Genomic DNA, 18330 nt, shown 5'->3' on the forward strand with positions numbered 1-18330 from the left:
CCTGTGACCCTGTATAGGGGTCTGTGGCCCCGCAGAGGGGCATGTGGCGATGTAAAGAGAGCTGGAGGGAGTTGTGGCCTGAGGAAAAGGCCATGTGGAGCGGGCTGGAGAGGCCTGTGGAAGGCTCTGGAGTAAGATTTGGGCCTATGAAGTCCTTTGCAGTAAACAACATGCAACATGATTGCCTGTGGAGAGAGCTGGAGGGGCTTGTGGCCCTGTGGAAAGGCCTGTGACCCTGTATAGGGGTCCGTTGCCCTGTGGAGAGAGCTGGAGGGGCTCGTGCCCTATGGAAATGACTATGGCCATGTAGAAAAGCCTTTTGGCCTTGAAGAGGGGGCTTGTGCCCTGCAGACGGGCCTTGTGTCTCTGTGGAGAGAGCTAAAGGGGGCTGTGGCCGTGCAGAAAGTGCATTTGGCCCTGTGGAGGGGAGCTATGGCCCGGTAAAGAGAGCTTGTTGTACTGTGGAGAAGAGTTGGAGGGGATTGTGGCCCTGTGGCCTGTGACCCTGTATAGGGGTCTGTGGCCCCACAGAGGGGCATGTGGCGATGTAAAGAGAGCTGGAGGGAGTTGTGGCCTGCGGAAAAGGCCATGTGGAGCGGGCTGGAGGGGCCTGTGGAAGGGTCTAAAGTAAGATTTGGGCCTATGAAGTCCTTTTGCGGTAAACAACATGCAACATGATTGCCTGTGGAGAGAGGGACTTGTAGCACTGTGGAAAGGCCTGTGGCCGGGTAGGAGCCTGTGGTCCTGTGGAGAGAGCTGAAGGTGTTGTGGTCACGCAAATGAGCCCTTTTAACTGATTAAAGGGGGGTGGAGGAGGCTGTGGCCCTGATGAAAGAGCTGAAAGGGGTTGTAGCCTTGTAGAAGGAGCCTGTGGTCCTCTGGAGAGAGCTGGAGGGGGTTATTGCCTTGGGGAAATGCCTATGGCCCTGCGGAGGGGACCTATGACCCCTTGAAAAAGGCCTTTGGCCTTTTGGAGGGGGCTGTTGCCTTGTAAAGGGAGCCTCTGTCCTTTTTAAGAGAGACAGAGGGGGTTGTGGCCTTATGGAAAGGCCTATGACACAGTGAAAGGGCCCTGTGGAGAGAGGTGAAGGCGGTTGTGGCCCTGTGTAAATGCCTGTAAACCTGTAGAAGGAGCCTGTGGTTCTGTGGAGAGAGCTTGAGGGGGGTTATGGCCCTATGGAAATGACTATGGCCCTGTGGAATGGACCTATAGCCCTTTGCAAAGGGCCTTTGGCCTTGTGGAGGGGGCTGTTGCCCAGCAGAAGGAGCCTGTGGCCCTGTTGAGAGAGCCAGAGGGGGTTGTGGCCCTATTTAAAGGCCAGTGTCCCTGTAGACTGGCCCCTTGGCCTTGATGAAGGGGCTTGTGCCCAGCAGACGGGCCCAGTGACTCTGTGGAGAGAGCTGGAGGGGATTGTGGCCATGTGGAAAGTGCATTTGGCCCTGTGGAGGGGAGCTATAGCTCTGTAAAGAGCATGAGGGCTGGCTATCGTGTGCCCACGGCTGTCTCCAGCCGGCCCTCAAGGTTTATATTTTTTATCATCATCTTATTTTTATTTTTATATAGCGCTTACATATTCCACAGCGCTTTACATACATTATTGTCGCTGTCCCCATTGGGGCTCACAATCTAGATTCCCTATCAGTGTGTCTTTGGAGTGTGGGAGGAAACCGGAGAACCCGGAGGAAACCCATGCAAACACGGGGAGAACATACAAACTCGTTTCAGATGTTGTCCTTGGTGGGATATAAATATAACACCCCCATGAAGGCTGGCTATCCGCGTGCACACGGCTCTCGCCAGCCAGCCCTAAAGGTTTATATTTTTATTTATAAGAAATGCAACCATGAAGGCTGGCTATCGTGTGCCCATGGCTGTCACCAGCCAGCCCTCAAATTTTTTTATTTTTTTTAATAACATTAAAACCACGAGGGCTGGCTCTCATGTGCCAATGGCTGTCTCCAGCCAGCCCTGAGGAAGCATTTGAAAAAAGAAAAAAAAAAGCTAAGGTTTGTATGTTATTTCATTTGAGATAAGGCTGCAGAAGGACTTGTGTATTTGGCCAATTGTCAGCAAAACATCTTGTAGTACAGAAAAGATAAGAGACTCCGTCTGCAGACGTCTGAAAAGTTGAGAGTGAACTCAATTGTAGAAGTGTGAAAAATCTGTCCATGTCACAAACTCAAAGTTATGGAGGGCACCATCTAATCACTATGGGATCAACATGCAGCATACCAAATATATATAAACATCGGCAAGAAGAAAAGGGGTATGCTCTTGTGCAGTGATCACCCAATCCAGACAATACTTCAATAAATTACAATGAATTATATTTTTTATAAATACATACAAACAATGTCACAATCCAATTCATGAAAACACAAGTAAAAGTTAATATAGTGGAATTACCCACTAATGGAAAGCCCACCTACTCCAAAATCCATCCCAGAAAAACACATGATTGTAATATATCAAGTAAAGATCAAATATACACTTAGGCTGTCCCTGGTGATCAATTTTGCACATTAATATACTGACTGGCAAATCCGCCACCAGTATTAGAGGTAATGCACTATAGCACAAAATATATACTATAGCAGACAATATAATAAAATGTAAGAATCCAAGGCAAAAACCACACAAATACAGGGCATTAAACTGGTCAGTGCCATATATTCACACACCAGAAGAAACAATATCCAAAACACAAATAAATAAACACCCCATTCATGCTGTTAGTGCCCCTGCTATTCCTTTTAGTACTGGAATCAATAATCACCACACATGGGCAGGGCCGGCTCCAGGTTTTTGTGGGCCATAGGCGAAAGTCTCAGTGGGCCCCTTTAACACATATCACGATTCATAATGCACAGATACTGCAGAAATATATATATATATATATATAATATATATATATATATATATATATATATATATATATAGTGTGTCCACGGCTGCCTCTAGCCAGCCATCAAATTTATATTTTTTCTTTAATAACACAAACACCATGTGGGCTGGCTATCGTGTTTCCACGGCTGCCTCTAGCCAGCCCTCAAATTTATTTTTTTTCTTTAATAACACAAACACCATGAGGGCTGGTTATCGTTTGTCCATGGCTGCCTCTAGCCAGCCCTCAAATTTATTTATTTTCTTTAATAACACAAACACCATGTGGGCTGGCTATCGTGTGTCCACGGTTGCCTCTAGCCAGCCCTCAAATTTATTTATTTTCTTTAATAACACAAACACCATGAGGGCTGGCTATCGTGTGTCCACGGCTGCCTCTAGCCAGCCCTTAAATTTATTTTTTTTCATTAATAACACAAACACCATGTGGGCTGGCTATCGTGTGTCCACGGTTGCCTCTAGCCAGCCCTCAAATTTATTTTTTTTCTTTAATAACACAAACACCATGAGAGCTGGCTATCGTGTGTCCACGGCTGCCTCTAGCCAGCCCTCAAATTTATTTATTTTCTTTAATAACACAAACACCATGAGGGCTGGCGATCGTGTGTCCACTGCTGCCTCTAGCCAGCCCTCAAATTTATTTATTTTCTTTAATAACACAAACACCATGTGGGCTGGCTATCGTGTGTCCACGGCTGCCTCTAGCCAGCCCTCAAATTTATTTTTTTTCTTTAATAACACAAACACCATGAGGGCTGGCTATCGTGTGTCCACTGCTGCCTCTAGCCAGCCCTCAAATTTATTTTTTTTCTTTAATAACACAAACACCATGAGGGCTTGCTATGTTGTGTCCACGGCTGCCTCTAGCCAGCCCTAAAATTATTATTTTTTTTTTAATAACACAAACACCATGAGGGCTGCAATCGTGTGTCCACGGCTGCCTCTAGCCAGCCCTCAAATTTTTTTTTTCTTTAATAACACAAACACCATGAGGGCTGGCTTTGAGGAAGGGAGCTACGGCCCTGTAAAGTTAGCTTGTTGTCCTGTGGAGAAGAGTTTGAGCGGATTGTGGCCCTGTGGAAATGCTTGTGGCTCGGCAGAAGGAGCCAGTAGTGGTGTGGAGAGAGCTGAAGGGGTTGAGGCGCTGTGGAAAGGCCTGTGACCCTGTATAGGGGTCTGTGGCCCCGCAGAGGGGCATGTGGCGATGTAAAGAGAGCTGGAGGGAGTTGTGGCCTGCGGAAAAGGCCATGTAGAGCGGGCTGGAGGGGCCTGTGGAAGGGTCTGAAGTAAGATTTGGGCCTATGAAGTCTTTTTGCGGCAAACAACATGCAACATGATTGCCTGTGGAGAGAGCTGGAGGGACTTGTAGCACTGTGGAAAGGCGTGTGGCCGGGTAGGAGCCTGTGGTCCTGTGGAGAGAGCTGAAGCTGTTGTGGCCCTGTGGAAAGGCCTGTGACCCTGTATAGGGGTCCGTTGCCCTGTGGAGAGAGCTGGAGGTGCTCGTGCCCTATGGAAATGACTATGGCCATGTAGAAAGGCCTTTTGGCCTTGAAGAGGGGGCTTGTGCCCTGCATACGGGCCTTGTGTCTCTGTGGAGAGAGCTAAAGGGTGCTGTGGCCATGTAGAAAGTGCATTTGGCCCTGTGGAGGGGAGCTATGGCCCAGTAAAGAGAGCTTGTTGTCCTGTGGAGAAGAGTTGGAGGGGATTGTGGCTCTGTGGAAAGGCTTGTGGCCCGGCAGAAGTAGGCAGTGGTGCTGTGGAGAGAGCTGAAGGGGTTGAGGCCCTGTGGAAAGGCCTGTGACCCTGTATAGGGGTCTGTGGCCCTGCAGAGGGGCATGTGGCGATGTAAAGAGAGCTGGAGGGAGTTGTGGCCTGCGGAAAAGGCCATGTGGAGCGGGCTGGAGGGGCCTGTGGAAGGGTCTGAAGTAAGATTTGGGCCTATGAAGTCCTTTTTTCGGTAAACAACATGCAACATGATTGCCTGTGGAGAGAGCTAGAGGGACTTGTAGCACTGTGGAAAAGCCTGTGGCTGGGTAGGAGCCTGTGGTCCTGTGGAGAGAGCTGAAGGTGTTGTGGCCCTGTGGAAAGGCCTGTGACCCTGTATAGGGGTCCGTTGCCCTGTGGAGAGAGCTGGAGGGGCTTGTGCCCTATGGAAATGACTATGGCCAAGTAGAAAGGCCCTTTGGCCTTGAAGAGGGGGCTTGTGTCCTGCAGACGGGCCCTGTGTCTCTGTGGAGAGAGCTAAAGGGGGCTGTAGCCGTGCAGAAAGTGCATTTGGCCCTGTGGAGGGGAGCTATGGCTCTGTAAAGAGAGCTTGTTGTCCTGTGGAGAAGAGTTGGAGGGGATTGTGGCCCTGTGGAAATGCTTGTGGCCCGGCAGAAGGAGCCAGTGGTCCGGTGGAGAGAGCTGAAGGGGTTGAGGCCCTGTGGAAAGGCCTGTGACCCTGTATAGGGGTCTGTGGCCCCGCAGAGGGGCATGTGGCGATGTAAAGAGAGCTGGAGGGAGTTGTGGCCTGCGGAAAAGGCCATGTGGTGTGGGCTGGAGGGGCCTGTGGAAGGGTCTGAAGTAAGATTTGGGCCTATGAAGTCCTTTTTTCGGTAAACAACATGCAACATGAATGCCTGTGGAGAGAGCTAGAGGGACTTGTAGCACTGTGGAAAAGCCTGTTGCCGGGTAGGAGCCTGTGGTCCTGTGGAGAGAGCTGAAGGTGTTGTCGCCCTGTGGAAAGGCCTGTGACCCTGTATAGCGGTCCGTTGCCCTGTGGAGAGAGCTTGAGGGGCTCGTGCCCTATGGAAATGACTATGGCCATGCAGAAAGGCCTTTTGGCTTTGAAGAGGGGGCTTGTGCCCTGCAGACGGGCCCTGTGACTCTGTGGAGAGGGCTGTTGGGAGTTGTGGCCGTGTGGAAAGTGCATTTGGCACTGTGGAGGTGAGCTATGGCCCTGTAAAGAGAGCTTCTTGTCCTGTGGAGAGAGCTGGAGGGTGTTGTGGCCATGTGGAAAGGTTTGTGGCCCTATGGATAGGCCCTTTGGCCTTGTGGAAGGGGCTGTGGCCCTGTGGTGAGAGGTGGAAGGAGTTGTGGGCTATGGAAAAGCCTGTGGTCCTGTGTAGACCGCTAAAGGGGTTGAGGCCCTGTGGAAAGGCCTGTGACTCTGTATAGGGGTCTGTGGCCCCGCAGAGGGGCATGTGGCGATGTAAAGAGAGTTGGAGGGAGTTGTGGCCTGAGGAAAAGGCCATGTGGAGTGGGCTGGAAAGGCCTGTGGAAGGCTCTGGAGTAAGATTTGGGCCTATTAAGTCCTTTGCAGTAAACAACATGCAACATGATTGCCTGTGGAGAGAGCTGGAGGGGCTTGTGGCACTGTGGAAAGGCCTGTGGCCCAGTAGGAGCCTGTGGTCCTGTGGAGAGAGCTGAAAGTGTTGTGGCCCTGTGGAAAGGCCTGTGACCCTGTATAGGGGTCCGTTGCCCTGTGGAGAGAGCTGGAGGGGCTTGTGCCCTATGGAAATGACTATGGCCATGTAGAAAGGCCTTTTGGCCTTGAAGAGGGGGCTTGTGCCCTGCAGACGGGCCTTGTGTCTATGTGGAGAGAGCTAAAGGGGGCTGTGGCCATGCAGAAAGTGCATTTGGCCCTGTGGAGGGGTGCTATGGCCCGGTAAAGAGAGCTTGTTGTCGTGTGGAGAGGAGTTGGAGGGGATTGTGGCCCTGGGGAAAGGCCTGTGACCCTGTATAGGGGTCGGTTGCCCTGTGGAGAGAGCTGGAGGGGCTCGTGCCCTATGGAAATGACTATGGCCATGTAGAAAGGCCTTTTGGCCTTGAAGAGGGGGCTTGTGTCCTGCAGACGGGCCTTGTGACTCTGTGGAGAGAGCTGTTGGGAGTTGTGGCCGTGTGGAAAGTGCATTTGGCCCTGTGGAGGTGAGCTATGGCCCTGTAAAGAGAGCTTCTTGTCCTGTGGAGAGAGCTGGAGGGTGTTGTGGCCCTGTGGAAATGTCTGTGGCCCTATGGATAGGCCCTTTAGCCTTGTGGAAGGGGCTGTGGCCCTGTGGTGAGAGCTGGAAGGAGTTGTGGGCTGTGGAAAAGCCTGTGGTCCTGTGGAGAGAGCTGAAGGGGTTGAGGCCCTGTGGAAAGGCCTGTGACCCTGTATAGGGGTCTGTGGCCCCGCAGAGGGGCATGTGGCGATGTAAAGAGATCTGGAGGGAGTTGTGGCCTGCGGAAAAGGCCATGTGGAGCGGGCTGGAGGGGCCTGTGGAAGGGTCTGAAGTAAGATTTGGGCCTATGAAGTCCTTTTGCGGTAAACAACATGAAACATGATTGCCTGTGGAGAGAGCTGGAGGGACATGTAGCACTGAGGAAAGGCCTGTGGCCGGGCTGGAGCCTGTGGTCCTGTGGAAGAGCTGAAGGTGTTGTGGCCCTGTGGAAAGGCCTGTGACCCTGTATAGCGGTCTGTTGCCCTGTGGAGAGAGCTGGAGGGGCTTGTGCCCTATGGAAGTGACTATGGCCATGTAGAAAGGCCTTTTGGCCTTGAAGAGGGGGCTTGTGCCCTGCAGACGGGCCTTGTGTCTCTGAGGAGAGAGCTAAAGGGGGCTGTGGCCATGCAGAAAGTGCATTTGGCCCTGTGGAGGGGAGCTATGGCCCTGTAAAGAGAGCTTGTTGTCCTGTGGAGAAGAGTTGGAAGGGATTGTGGCCCTGTGGAAAGGCTTGTAGCCCGGCAGAAGGAGGCAGTGGTCCTGTGGAGAGAGCTGAAGGGGTTGAGGCCCTGTGGAAAGGCATGTGACCCTGTATAGGGGTCTGTGGCCCCACAGAGGGGCATGTGGCGATGTAAAGAGAGCTGGAGGGAGTTGTGGCCTGAGGAAAAGGCCATGTGGAGCGGGCTGGAGGGGCCTGTGGAAGGCTCTGGAGTAAGGTTTGGGCCTATGAAGTCCTCTGCAGTAAACAACATGCAACATGATTGCCTGTGGAGAGAGAGCTGAAGCTGTTGTGGCCCTGTGGAAAGGACTGTGACCCTGTACAGGGGTCCGTTGCCCTGTGGAGAGAGCTGGAGGTGCTCGTGCCCTATGGGAATGACTATGGCCATGTAGAAAGGCCTTTTGGCCTTGAAGAGGGGCTTGTGCCCTGCAGATGGGCCCTGTGACTCTGTGGAGAGGGCTGTTGGGAGTTGTGGCCGTGTGGAAAGTGCATTTGGCCCTGTGGAGGTGAGCTATGGCCCTGTAAAGAGAGCTTCTTGTCCTGTGGAGAGAGCTGGAGCGTGTTGTGGCCCTGTGAAAAGGTCTGTGGCCCTATGGATAGGCCCTTTAGCCTTGTGGAAGGGGCTGTGGCCCTGTGGTGAGAGCTGGAAGGAGTTGTGGGCTGTGGAAAAGCCTGTGGTCCTGTGGAGAGAGCTGAAGGGATTGAGGCCCTGTGGAAAGGCCTGTGACCCTGTATAGGGGTCTGTGGCCCCGCAGAGGGGCATGTGGCGATGTAAAGAGAGCTGGAGGGAGTTGTGGCCTGAGGAAAAGGCCATGTGGAGCCGGCTGGAGGGGACTGTGGAAGGCTCTGGAGTAAGATTTGGGCCTATGAAGTCCTTTGCACTAAAAAACATGCAACATGATTGCCTGTGGAGAGAGCTAGAGGGGCTTGTGGCACTGTGGAAAGTCCTGTGGCTCAGTAGGAGCCTGTGGTCCTGTGGAGAGAGCTGAAGGTGTTGTGGTCACTCAATTGAGCCCTTTTAACTGATTAAAGGGGGGCGGAGGAGGCTGTGGCCCTGATGAAAGAGCTCAAAGGGGTTGTAGTCTTGTAGAAGGAGCCTGTGGTCCTCTGGAGAGAGCTGGAGGGGGTTATTGCCTTGGGGAAATGCCTATGGCCCTGCGAAAGGGACCTGTGGCCCTTTGAAAAAGGCCTTTGGCCTTGTGGAGGGGGCTGTTGCCTTGCAAAGGGAGCCTCTGTCCTTTTTGAGAGAGACAGAGGGGGTTGTGGCCTTATGGAAAGGCCTATGACACAGTGAAAAGGCCCTGTCGCCTTGTGGAGAGAGGTGAAGGCGGATGTGGCCCTGTGTATATGCCTGTAAACCTGTAGAAGGAGCCTGCGGTTCTGTGGAGAGAGCTTGAGGGGGGTTATGGCCCTATGGAAATGACTATGACCCTGTGGAATGGACCTATGGCCCTTTGCAAAGGGCCTTTGGCCTTGTGGAGGGGCCCCTTGCCCTGTAGAAGGAGCCTGTGGCCCTCTTGAGAGAGCCAGAGGAGGTTGTGGCACTATTTAAAGGACAGTGGCCCTGTAGAAAGGCCCCTTGGCCTTGATGAAGGGGCTTGTGCCCTGCAGACGGGCCCCATGACTCTGTGTAGAGAGCTGGAGGGGGTTGTGGCCATGTGGAAAGTGCATTTGGCCCTGTGGAGGGGAGCTATGGCCCTGTAAAGAGAGCCTGTTGTCCTGTGGAATTGGAGGGGATTGTGGCCCTGTGGAAAGGCTTGTGGCCCGGCAGAAGGAGCCAGTGGTCCTGTGGAGAGAGCTGAAGGGGTTGAGGCCCTGTGGAAAGGCCTGTGACCCTGTATAGGGGTCTGTGGCCCCGCAGAGGGGCATGTGGCGATGTAAAGAGAGCTGGAGGGAGTTGTGGCCTGACGAAAAAGGCCATGTGGTGCGGGCTGGAGGGGCCTGTGGAAGGCTCTGAAGTAAGATTTGAGCCTATGAAGTCCTTTGCAGTAAACAACATGCAACATGATTGCCTGTGGAGAGAGCTGGAGGGGCTTGTGGCACTGTGGAAAGGCCTGTGGCCCAGTAGGAGCCTGTGGTCCTGTGGAGAGAGCTGAAAGTGTTGTGGCCCTGTGGAAAGGCCTGTGACCCTGTATAGGTGTCCGTTGCCCTGTGGAGAGAGCTGGAGGGGCTCGTGCCCTATGGAAATGACTATGGCCATGTAGAAAGGCCTTTTGGCCTTGAAGAGGGGGCTCGTGCCCTGCAGACGGGCCCTGTGACTCTGTGGAGAGAGCTGTTGGGAGTTGTGGCCGTGTGGAAAGTGCATTTGGCCCTGTGGAGGTGAGCTATGGCCCTGTAAAGAGAGCTTCTTTTCCTGTGGAGAGAGCTGGAGGGTGTTGTGGCTCTGTGGAAAGGTCTGTGGCCCTATGGATAGGCCCTTTAGCCTTGTGGAAGGGGCTGTGGCCGTGTGGTGAGAGCTGGAAGGAGTTGTGGGCTGTGGAAAAGCCTGTGGTCCTGTGGAGACAGCTGAAGGGGTTGAGGCCCTGTGGAAAGGCCTGTGACCCTGTATAGGGGTCTGTGGCCCCGCAGAGGGGCATGTGGCGATGTAAAGAGAGCTGGAGGGAGTTGTGGCCTGAGGAAAAGGCCATGTGGAGCAGGCTGGAGAGGCCTGTGGAAGGCTCTGGAGTAAGATTTGGGCCTATGAAGTCCTTTGCAGTAAACGACATGCAACATGATAGCCTGTGGAGAGAGATGGAGGGGCTTGTGACACTGTGGAAAGGCCTGTGGCCCAGTAGGAGCCTGTGGTCCTGTGGAGAGAGCTGAAGGCGTTGTGGCCCTGTGGAAAGGATTTTTAAGCGCAGCAGAAACGCTGCGGAAAAATCCGCAGCATGGGCATTAACATTGCGGAATGCCACTAAGTACCATGGGGTGCGGATTAACAAGTGTTTCACAAGCGTTTCTGCTGCGTAAATTACGCAACATATACGCTTGTAAATCGCTACGTGGGCACGCAGCCTGAGGCTGTGTTCACACACCACGCTTTTTTCCGGCCCGGAGGAGAAGTGATGTCACAGAGGAGGATGAAGAATCCTGTTCCTCCTCCCCTTTGTGACATGTCTGCCAGCCCCCCTTTCATTTTGTAATATATTACTATACAGTACGAAATCAAAATTAAATAAATCAAGATGTATTAAAAATAATAAAGAATTAATACTTACCCTTTCAGACGCTTTTCGGTCTATCCGGTGCAGAGCCAAGGCCACGTCCTGAGCGACAGGACCTTCCATGATGTTACAGGAAGGTCCTGTCGGTTGGTATTTGGCCTTGGTTCTGCACCGGATAGCCCTAAAAGGCATCGGAAAGGGTAAGTATTAATTCTATTGTGATGTCATAATACCCCACAACTATTAGTAGAGGCAAAAAAGTGACACATTTATTCCATTTTATTTATTGAAAGAAATTAGGCTTAAACCAAAAATGACATGATGGGGCGGATTGCCTGTAAAGATGCCTTCTTTTTAATGTATTGATCTTCATGGAATAAAGTAAAATTCATCATATGGAAACCGGTGCCAGCATTCCTTTTTTCATGTTTGGCTTTCAGGCGGTGGCCTACCGCCACTGAGCACCTGACCGGATCCACTGATTGGAAGGAGGGGGGAGCTTTCCATTTCCCAATTTTCTCATTTGGCTCCAAAAATAACATGTCAATCAAGAAAACTGGTATAAAGGAGCATGGCATAGGTGACATTTCTTTGCAAGCATTCAACCTGTGTAAAGAAAAAAAGAATATTAAACAGTGCAGTATACTATATCAGGTTCCTTTACTCGAGCTGACCAATGGTCAATAGGTCACTCAAATGAGTTCTTTTACCTGACTAAAGGGGGGTGGAGGAGGCTGTGGCCCTGATGAAAGAGCTGAAAAGGGTTGTAGCCTTGTAGAAGGAGCCTGTGGAGAGAGCTGGAGGGGGTTATTGCCTTGGGGAAATGCCTATGGCTCTGTGGAAGGGACCTGTGGCCCTTTGAAAAAGGCCTTTGGACTTGTGGAGGGGGCTGTGGCCTTGTAAAGGGAGCCTCTGTCCTTTTTGAGAGAGACAGAGGGGGTTGTGGCCTTATGGAAAAGCCTATGACACAGTGAAAGGGCCCTGTGGAGAGAGGTGAAGGCGGTTGTGGCCCTGTATAAATGCCTGTAAACCTGTAGAAGGAGCCTGTTGTTCTGTGGAGAGAGCTTGAGGGGGTTATGGCCCTATGGAAATGACTATGGCCCTGTGGAATGGACCTATGGCTCTTTGCAAAGGGCCTTTGGCCTTGTGGAGGGGGCCCTTGCCCTGTAGAAGGAGCCTGTGGCCCTCTTGAGAGAGCCAGAGGAGGTTGTGGCACTATTTAAAGGCCAGTGGCCCTGTAGAAAGGCCCCTTGGCCTTGATGAAGGGGCTTGTGCCCTGCAGACTGGCCCCATGACTCTGTGTAGAGAGCTGGAGGGGGTTGTGGCCATGTGGAAAGTGCATTTGGCCCTGTGGAGGGGAGCTATGGCCCTGTAAAGAGAGCCTGTTGTCCTGTGGAATTGGAGGGGATTGTGGCCCTGTGGAAAGGCTTGTGGCCGGCAGAAGGAGCCAGTGGTCCTGTGGAGAGAGCTGAAGGGGTTGAGGCCCTGTGGAGAGGCCTGTGACCCTGTATAGGGGTCTGTTGCCCTGCAGAGGGGCATGTGGCGATGTAAAGACAGCTGGATGGAGTTGTGGCCTGTGGAAAAGGCCATGTGGAGCGTGCTGGAGGGGCCTGTGGAAGGCTCTGGAGTAAGATGGGGGCCTATGAAGTCCTTTGCAGTAAACATCTAAATTTTCAAGCTTCGTGTCCGATTTGCAACAGGGTTGACTCCAATGTTGCCGAACTGCAACAAAAATTGACTCTTGTTGCAAAAGTGCAACATGATTGCCTGTGGAGAGAGCTGGATGGTGCTTGTGGCACTGTGGAAAGACCTGTGGCCCGGTAGTAGCCTGTGGTCCTGTGGAGAGAGCTGAAGGTGTTGTGGCCCTGTGGAAAGGCCTGTGACCCTGTATAGGGGTCCGTTGCCCTGTGGAGAGAGCTGGAGGGGCTTGTGCCCTATGGAAATGACTATGGCCATGTGGAAAGGCCCTTTGGCCTTGAAGAGGGGGCTTGTGTCCTGCAGACGGGCCCTGTGTCTCTGTGGAGAGAGCTAAAGGGGGCTGTGGCCGTGCAGAAAGTGCATTTGGCCCTGTGGAGGGGAGCTATGGCTCTGTAAAGAGAGCTTGTTGTCCTGTGGAGAAGAGTTGGAGGGGATTATGGCCCTGTGGAAATGCTTGTGGCCCGGCAGAAGGAGCCAGTGGTCCTGTGGAGAGAGCTGAAGGGGTTGAGGCCCTGTGGAAAGGCCTGTGACCCTGTATAGGGGTCTGTGGCCCTGCAGAGGGGCATGTGGTGATGTAAAGAGAGCTGGAGGGAGTTGTGGTCTGAGGAAAAGGCCATGTGGAGTGGGCTGGAGAGGCCTGTGGAAGGCTCTGGAGTAAGATTTGGGCCTATGAAGTCCTTTGCAGTAAACAACATGCAACATGATTGCCTGTGGAGAGAGCTGGAGGGGCTTGTGGCACTGTGGAAAGGCCTGTGGCCCAGTAGGAGCCTGTGGTCCTGTGGAGAGAGCTGAAAGTGTTGTGGCCCTGTGGAAAGGCCTGTGACCCTGTATAGGGGTCCGTTGCCCTGTGGAGAGAGCTGGAGGGGCTTGTGCCCTATGGAAATGACTATGGCCATGTAGAAAGGCCTTTTGGCCTTGAAGAGGGGGCTTGTGCCCTGCAGACGGGCCTTGTGTCTCTGTGGAGAGAGCTAAAGGGGGCTGTGGCCATGCAGAAAGTGCATTTGGCCCTGTGGAGGGGAGCTATGGCCCGGTAAAGAGAGCTTGTTGTCGTGTGGAGAAGAGTTGGAGGGGATTGTGGCCCTGGGGAAAGGCCTGTGACACTGTATAGGGGTCCGTTGCCCTGTGGAGAGAGCTGGAGGGGCTTGTGCCCTATGGAAATGACTATGGCCATGTAGAAAGGCCTTTTGGCCTTGAAGAGGGGGCTTGTGCCCTGCAGACGGGCCTTGTGACTCTGTGGAGAGAGCTGTTGGGAGTTGTGGCCGTGTGGAAAGTGCATTTGGCCCTGTGGAGGTGAGATATGGCCCTGTAAAGAGAGCTTCTTGTCCTGTGGAGAGAGCTGGAGGGTGTTGTGGCCCTGTGGAAATGTCTGTGGCCCTATGGATAGGCCCTTTAGCCTTGTGGAAGGGGCTGTGGCCCTGTGGTGAGAGCTGGAAGGAGTTGTGGGCTGTGGAAAAGCCTGTGGTCCTGTGGAGAGAGCTGAAGGGGTTGAGGCCCTGAGGAAAGGCCTGTGACCCTGTATAGGGGTCTGTGGCCCCGCAGAGGGGCATGTGGCGATGTAAAGAGAGCTGGAGGGAGTTGTGGCCTGCGGAAAAGGCCATGTGGAGCGGGCTGGAGGGGCCTGTGGAAGGGTCTGAAGTAAGATTTGGGCCTATGAAGTCCTTTTGCGGTAAACAACATGAAACATGATTGCCTGTGGAGAGAGCTGGAGGGACTTGTAGCACTGTGGAAAGGCCTGTGGCCGGGCTGGAGCCTGTGGTCCTGTGGAAGAGCTGAATGTGTTGTGGCCCTGTGGAAAGGCCTGTGACCCTGTATAGCGGTCCGTTGCCCTGTGGAGAGAGCTGGAGGGGCTCGTGCCCTATGGAAATGACTATGGCCATGTAGAAAGGCCTTTTGGCCTTGAAGAGGGGGCTTGTGCCCTGCAGACGGGCCTTGTGTCTCCGTGGAGAGAGCTAAAGGGGGCTGTGGCCGTGCAGAAAGTGCATTTGGCCCTGTGGAGGGGAGCTATGGCCCTGTAAAGAGAGCTTGTTGTCCTGTGGAGAAGAGTTGGAGGGGATTGTGGCCCTGTGGAAAGGCTTGTAGCCCGGCAGAAGGAGGCAGTGGTCCTGTGGAGAGAGCTGAAGGGGTTGAGGCCCTGTGGAAAGGCATGTGACCCTGTATAGGGGTCTGTGGCCCCGCAGAGGGGCATGTGGCGATGTAAAGAGAGCTGGAGGGAGTTGTGGCCTGAGGAAAAGGCCATGTGGAGCGGGCTGGAGGGGCCTGTGGAAGGCTCTGGAGTAAGGTTTGGGCCTATGAAGTCCTCTGCAGTAAACAACATGCAACATGATTGCCTGTGGAGAGAGCTGAAGCTGTTGTGGCCCTGTGGAAAGGACTGTGACCCTGTACAGGGGTCCGTTGCCCTGTGGAGAGAGCTGGAGGTGCTCGTGCCCTATGGGAATGACTATGGCCATGTAGAAAGGCCTTTTGGCCTTGAAGAGGGGCTTGTGCCCTGCAGACGGGCCCTGTGACTCTGTGGAGAGAGCTGTTGGGAGTTGTGGCCGTGTGGAAAGTGCATTTGGCCCTGTGGAGGTGAGCTATGGCCCTGTAAAGAGAGCTTCTTGTCCTGTGGAGAGAGCTGGAGCGTGTTGTGGCCCTGTGGAAAGGTCTGTGGCCCTATGGATAGGCCCTTTAGCCTTGTGGAAGGGGCAGTGGCCCTGTGGTGAGAGCTGCAAGGAGTTGTGGGCTGTGGAAAAGCCTGTGGTCCTGTGGAGAGAGCTGAAGGGGTTGAGGCCCTGTGGAAAGGCCTGTGACCCTGTATAGGGGTCTGTGGCCCCGCAGAGGGGCATGTGGCGATGTAAAGAGAGCTGCAGGGAGTTGTGGCCTGAGGAAAAGGCCATGTGGAGCCGGCTGGAGGGGCCTGTGGAAGGCTCTGGAGTAAGATTTGGGCCTATGAAGTCCTTTACACTAAAAAACATGCAACTTGATTGCCTGTGGAGAGAGCTAGAGGGGCTTGTGGCACTGTGGAAAGTCCTGTGGCTCAGTAGGAGCCTGTGGTCCTGTGGAGAGAGCTGAAGGTGTTGTGGTCACTCATTTGAGCCCTTTTAACTGATTAAAGGGGGGCGGAGGAGGCTGTGGCCCTGATGAAAGAGCTCAAAGGGGTTGTAGTCTTGTAGAAGGAGCCTGTGGTCCTGTGGAGAGAGCTGGAGGGGGTTATTGCCTTGGGGAAATGCCTATGGCCCTGCGAAAGGGACCTGTGGACCTTTGAAAAAGGCCTTTGGCCTTGTGGAGGGGGCTGTTGCCTTGTAAAGGGAGCCTCTGTCCTTTTTGAGAGAGACAGAGGGGGTTGTGGCCTTATGGAAAGGCCTATGACACAGTGAAAGGGCCCTGTCGCCTTGTGGAGAGAGGTGAAGGCGGATGTGGCCCTGTGTAAATGCCTGTAAACCTGTAGAAGGAGCCTGCGGTTCTGTGGAGAGAGCTTGAGGGGGTTGTGTCCCTATTTAAAGGCCAGTGGCCCTGTAGAAAGGCCCCTTGGCCTTGATGAAGGGGCTTGTGCCCTGCAGACGAACCCCGTGACTCTGTGGAGAGAGCTGGAGGGGATTTTTGCCGTGTGGAAAGTGCATTTGGCCCTGTGGAGGGGAGCTATGGCCCTGTAAAGAGAGCCTGTTGTCCTGTGCAGAGAGTTGGAGGGGATTGTGGCCCTGTGGAAAGGCTTGTGGCCCGGCAGAAGGAGCCAGTGGTCCTTTGGAGAGAGCTGAAGGGGTTGCGGCCCTGTGGAAAGGCCTGTGACCCTGCATAGGGGTCTGTTGCCCCGCAGATGGGCATGTGGCGATGTAAAGCGAGCTGGAGGGAGTTGTGGCCTGTGGAGCGGGCTGGAGGGGCCTGTGGAAGGCTCTGGAGTAAGATGGGGGCCTATGAAGTCCTCTGCAGTAAACATCTAAATTTTCAAGCTTTGTGTCCGATCTGCAACAGGGTTGACTCTAATGTTGCCGAACTGCAACAAAGATTGACTCTTTTGTTGCAAAAGTGCAACATGATTGCCTGTGAAGAGAGCTGCAACTGCAACAAAGATTGACTCTTTTGTTGCAAAAGTGCAACATGATTGCCTGTGAAGAGAGCTGGATGGGGCTTGTGGCACTGTGGAAAAGCCTGTGGCCCGGTAGTAGCCTGTGGTCCTGTGGAGAGAGTTGGAGGGGGTTATGGCCCTGTGGAAATGCCTATGGCCCTGCGGAAAGGGACCTCTGGCCCTTTGCAAAGGGTCATTGGCCTTGTGGAGTCGGCTATTGCCCTGTTGACGGGCATGTGGCCCTGTGTGATTGTTGATAGCCTGACAAATCATCCCATAAAAACTTGCATATTTTTCAAGGATCCTGTAGCTTAAAGATGTTTCCTGACCATTCACTTTAATGTTCAGGAAGCATCCTACACCAACAAGATTCTTAAAAAATACACAAGTGTTAAACACTGTGTAGCTTTGTGGTTACTTACCAATTCATCTTCTCTGCTGCAACTTGAGTAGTGCTTCTTACCTTTGACCTACAGAAAGAGGTGTGCTCGTGAGAGAGTCATTAAGAGGCACATAGAGGCAAAGAAGGGAGCAAAGGGACAAAGGTAGGCACATAGAGGGATGCAAAAGGTAAATAGAAGCACAGGGAGGGACAGAGAGGCACAGAGACCGATAGAGAGCCACAGATGGGCAAAGACAGAGATTGAGAAGCTCGTGAAGGCACAGAGACAAAAAAAGGCACTTTGGACGGAAAGAGAGCACCAGAGAGAGAGCATGCGAGAGAGTGGTGCAATGGGGAGAGATCAAAAGCGAGCGCCAGTGATGCACTGGAGACTGAGAGAGCACAAAAGAGAGCAGTGCACTATAAAGACAGAGGAGTGCCAGAGAGCGGTGCAGTAGGGAGAAAGAGAACACGTCAGAGAGTGGTGCACTGGAGAGAGAGTGAAGGAGCACCAGAGAGCATTGCACTGCGGAGAGAGAAAGAGAGAGAGAGACAGAAAGCAGTGTGCCAGTGTAAAAGGGCACCAGAGAGTGATGCACTGACTGGACAAATGGTCATTTTTATAGGCAGTTCTACATGTCGGGTTGCTGGACAGCTGGGGGTCATGCTTACCGTTGTTAGGGATGGTAATATATTCTGCTTCCCTAGGCCCGATTTCCAGGGACTGCACTGCTCTGACTGGCAGGAGCACTTTTATGGCTACCTGACCTTTAAATTATTATGGATTCTAGTAATACTGACAAAGCATTAGACTAAACGGCTCAGAAACCTGACGGTAGTAAATGATTGTGCCATTTGAACAGTTGTCAGAATTGTTTCATCATAGCCATAGGACTATTTATATTTAGCTTTAAAATAGTTATTAAAGGGACTGTGTCACCAGGTTTTTGACATCCCATCTGACAGCAGCATAATGTAGAGATAGAAATCCTGATCCAGCAATGTTTCACTTACTGAGCTCCTTGCTGTCATTTTGATAAAATTACTGTTTTCTCTGTTGCAGATTTGGCAGCTCCCAAGTATGACTGGACTACTGGAGTAGTGCTCTAATGATAATCTCCAGATGATTTAACAGTGTTTTAATGCAAACTACACTGAGCAGCCTAGTAAGTGATACATCACTGGAATAAAGATCTCTGTGTCCACATTATGGTGCGCTCAGATGAGATGGCTAAAACCTGGTGACAGAATCCCTTTAACACTAATACAAACAGTACAAATGTTTATAATAAATAAAATCTTCTCCCATTGCTTCGAGGGCCCCGTTCACCTGGAATTGTAGAACAACCTAGAACAGAAAAGAAACAAATAAAACATGAATTCAAAAACTTTAACAAGACCGGAACTTTAGTCTCCGAAACGCCTCATTCTTTCTTGGGAGCTGATCACTGCCGTCTTCTTAATCTCTTTAAAGGAAAGAAGG

This window comes from Phyllobates terribilis, unplaced genomic scaffold (genome assembly GCF_046119375.1).
Source record: "Phyllobates terribilis strain yellow unplaced genomic scaffold, ASM4611937v1 Scaffold_4__5_contigs__length_816908805, whole genome shotgun sequence".
Taxonomy (NCBI): Eukaryota; Metazoa; Chordata; class Amphibia; order Anura; family Dendrobatidae; genus Phyllobates; species Phyllobates terribilis.